Here is a 4,432-nt window from a genome sequence, read left to right as displayed (position 1 = left end):
AATGTCAGATTTTAATGACATAAGAAACTACGTGAATGATATATAAGAATTCTATGCTTTCATATTTTTGATAAATCTATAATTATTGTACCTAAATTTATTTTAAAAGAAAAAGGATGTTTAAAGGCTGAAAAGAGCAATGAATTTAGCAACAAATAGATCACTATAAATATTTTAAAATTCAATTCTATTAGAATTATGAAAGTTGAAATCAGACAATAGGAAGTTACATTTAGAATCAATGATTATGACATTGAACCACTGGGAACAGAAAAAAACATTAAAGATACTTTATGAGTTATGCAATTTTTAAGAGGGTGTAAAGATAGTTCATTCAATCACATTAATTGGAAACAAAAGCTTTTAGAGTCAAGAACATAAAGTTCCTAGTATTCAAAATATGTGTATCTATCTCTCCTATAGTGATATTTGAAATATGCAGTTCCCTCAGAAATCTTGAGCATACCAGGGCACAATGACATTGAGTTCTGGGGAAAGCATTACGAGGATAGTATCAGCAGGAGATACAAGAGCTCCAGGACTGTATTTCTCTCAACTTAGGTTTCAGATAGTACATTTTATGATATAGAATCAGTGCTTACCATTATAAATCATTGAAAAATGTACTGAGAGTCCAGTTTAAGAAAATGAACCAAAATGATCTCAAAATGTTTGTACCCCTTAGAATAGAACAGCATCTGCAGGTTCAAAAAAAAATTCATTAGTTCTGCATTATATGAGAGCATCTAAATTTAATTCAAGTAATTTGGTCCAAGTTTACTCCACTTTATCCTTCTGAAAATCTGCTACATTTCATGCAGGCCTTGTTTTGTTCTGAGAGAAGCCTTTTTGTTCTGATTGCGACAGATCCAAAATGTATTTCAAACATTTTCACAGTCAGGTAAATACATTACAAGATTGTAAGGTCTATATTAATCCTGACATCTAAGTATCTAGAATGTGATAGTATTCAAAACATATAATAAATAATCTCATTATAAAATAAAGTCAGGTCTTTATTCTCCACTGAAACACTAACTTTTAGTATTGTTCAGATTTAGGTAAAGTGCTTCAAGGAAAATTATTTTTGGAATCAGTTACATTTTGAAGACAACATTGATAAATATTCTCATACATATAGAGGAGATGGGAGGAAAGTTGGGGTTTGCAGTATCTTTCATCTAAACTTCATGTTTCTTGAATTTCTTGAGGATTCTGTCACGAATCTGCTTGGTCTTTACACTATAGACAATAGGGTTCATGAGATGTGGCACCAGCAAGTATACATTGGCCATGAGCACGTGGACAACCGGAGACACACTCTGCCCATAGCGGCGGATCATAAAGAGGCCAATCATGTGTGTGTAGAAGGTGAGCATGGCACATAGGTGGGAAATGCAAGTACTGAGTGCTCTCACTCTCTCTGCTTTGGAGGCTATACTCAACACTGTGCCCAGGATGAGGAGATAGGACAGGAGGAGAAGCACTGAATCAAGTCCCATGGAGCAGACGACCACCATGAGGCCATAGATACTGCTCACCAGACGGCTGGACACGGTTGTCTTTATGAGGTCCTGATGCAGGCAGAAGGGGTAGGAGAGAACATTGACTGCATGATATTGGAGTCTCTTCAGCAGGAAGGAAGCCAGAAACACCAGGGCTAAGGCTCTTCCAGCTATTGCCAACCCAATCCCAATAAGCACATCATTGGTTAAAATGGTCGCATAGCGCAGAGGTTCTCGGATTGCTACAAAGTGGTCAAAGGCCATGGCTAACAGAACAGCTGACTCCATTATTGAGAAAACGTGGATGAAGTACATCTGGACCAGACAAGCATCAAAAGGAATTTCCTGAGCATGGAACTTAAAGATACTAAACATAGTGGGCAAGGTGGTGGTGGATAGGCCTAGGTCAGTGAGTGCCAGCATTGAGAAAAAGTAGTACATTGGTTGGTGAAGCAAGGACTCTGTCCTGATAATGAAGAGGATGGTAATATTCCCCACAATGGAAGTGGTGTAAACCATAAGGATGGGGAGGCAATCAATGTGTACACGCTTTCAAGGCCCAAGAAGCCTGTTGGAAGCTAGGATACAGGGCAGAACCATTGAAGACAGACATTGTGCTGATGGAGTCACCTTCAGTCTAATTGGAGAGACATAAATATGGAAAATTAGGGTAAAAGTCAGTATTCTAACCACAAATGCTTTCATTTTTGTGTGTGTATTGTTTTAACCATTCCTGTGCTAATAAAGTTTAATTACCACAGTTTATTACCCATATTTACAATTTAAGAAATTTATTTATTCTTTTTTCATGCACATAATGAAGAATAGATGGTTGTGTTAAAAGTAGGAATATATATATATAGGCTTTCATGCAGTTGTCTATAGTGTTTAAATCAAATTTAATTACCATAATTTAATCACTATCTGTGTTTATCATTTAAAATTTTATTCTTTTATCATCTACATCACAATGAATAGCTGGTTGAGCAAAAATTAGAAAAATACATAACAGTGTTTTCAAACACAAACTATCTCAATGAGAGTTAAAATTAAATATTGCTTTAAAATTAATAAGAAAACACTGGCTACAAATAGAGATCCACTAAGCTCATCTAGGGAGGGGAACGACTATTTTTAGAGTCAATTTTCAAAGGACAAATATGGGTTAGATAGAACTAAAGGAGTATGATATTCATCTCATACTGACTGATGCCCATGTAAATGAAGAAATGTATTAGAGAGCGCAGCCAATCCCCATTATGCTAGGAGACATATTCCAAAAAACCTAGTGGATGCCTGAAACCACAGAAGGATCAAAACTTGTATATACCAGTATTTCCTACACACATATAAAAATGATTAAATTTAATTCATAAGTTAGGCACAATAACAGTCAATAACAACTAATAACCAAATTGAACAGTAAGTTTTTAAAAAATTATGAATTGATTACATCTAGATTTTTCTATGTAATAGTTTTATGCCAAGTTACTAGCAAATAATAAAGAGTAGAAAGCAGAATTGTGGAGAGTCGTGTGTATTGTATTTCAAATGCTAACAAATGTAATTGAACAAAGCTAAAATAATGATTAATGCTACATTTATGAGTTATGTTTATATGGAATAATGAACAAGAAGTTTTGAAGGAAATTGTGTGTGAATATAAAGAGCTTGAACTTACTCTTAGAGGGTCTAATATATTAACTGCAGTTTAAAAAATCATCTTGACCAGGTCTACAATGTATCATTGTCAAGCAAGTATAGTTTGGGCTGTCGTTTGGCAGTGACCAAACTAGGAAATGTTTTAGGAGTTATGATCATTTAAAAATATGGATTCCAGCGAATTCTTACAGTAAATATTATGATGGCTAAATAGGAATGAAGGTTATATAGAGAGGAAAAAACTCCACAGTACTGTGGATCATTATATGCTAACTTCAAGAAGGAAAAGTCTAGAATAAATTCACTTACTTTGCAAAATTTTGTGACATTATAAAACAAGGAGAAAAAAAGATATACTTAAAAATTTAGGAATGCAGTGTAAAGTTAAATCCAAGCAGGTTATGTTGAATTAGAGGGCTATATGTTCTGAAGATAGTGATATATTTTCCAATGCACTGGTGTAAAAAGAGAAATTATGCCTACTCCTAGAACATGTGTAATGGTACCTAACAGAGCAAGAGGAGGGAAAAATTCATAGATTGTTCAAGAGAAAATATGACACCAGCACAACCGTAGGTAGATAAACATAGACATTAAAGTAGTAGCCCAAGAAATCTCCATCAGTTACCAACATGATCAACATCCAATTTTAGATACCCTGGGCAGCCAGCAACAGTGAAAATTTCATCAGAGCTTTCCCCAAATTCATATGGCCAGTCCCCCGGCTATTCTCCATCAATACTATGAAGCCTTATAGTTTTCTCTGAATAATAACTAATTCTATACTGTACAGATAAATTGGAATTTTATCTCCGATAATATGCTCCTACTTTGTAAGGAGCAATTAGGTATAGGAAAAAGAAAAAATGATTGATTTACATATTCTCTTTGCATATACAGTTACCTATGTCTTATATTAATATCACTTAGGTAACACTGTTGTTTACAAATTTTCTTAATTATCTAGATGTTTATGTCATAATATAACATTTATGATATGTGTCATCTCTTTAACACTCAGGCACCATTATCTTTTTCCTTTCAATATCTGCTCTCACATCCTTCAATATTCTGCTTCCTCCTAAGGCAGGACATATCCTTTTGTTAGGCAGTTTTGAAGAGTATTCACAGTCTGACTTCACTCTTGAATATAGACACATCACCCTGCTCTCAGTGGCTACTTCTCTACATTGGAAACTCCAATGACAATCGTTATTTTATACTCCAATCACATTTAAGAGATTACTAAACTTCTTTGAGCATTA

General features: G+C 34.4%; 1 pseudogene; it reads right to left on the bottom strand.

The window, feature by feature from the left end:
* Positions 1-1,181: 1,181 nt before the first annotated feature.
* On the bottom strand, positions 1,182-2,118 carry LOC100735622 (olfactory receptor 51G2-like; annotated as a pseudogene).
* Positions 2,119-4,432: the final 2,314 nt, after the last annotated feature.

The sequence above is a fragment of the Cavia porcellus genome, unplaced genomic scaffold (genome assembly GCF_034190915.1).
Source record: "Cavia porcellus strain 051 isolate PalLab524CR breed Dunkin Hartley unplaced genomic scaffold, mCavPor4.1 scaffold_9, whole genome shotgun sequence".
Lineage (NCBI taxonomy): Eukaryota > Metazoa > Chordata > Mammalia > Rodentia > Caviidae > Cavia > Cavia porcellus.
This window is presented reverse-complemented; position numbering and strand designations above follow the sequence as displayed.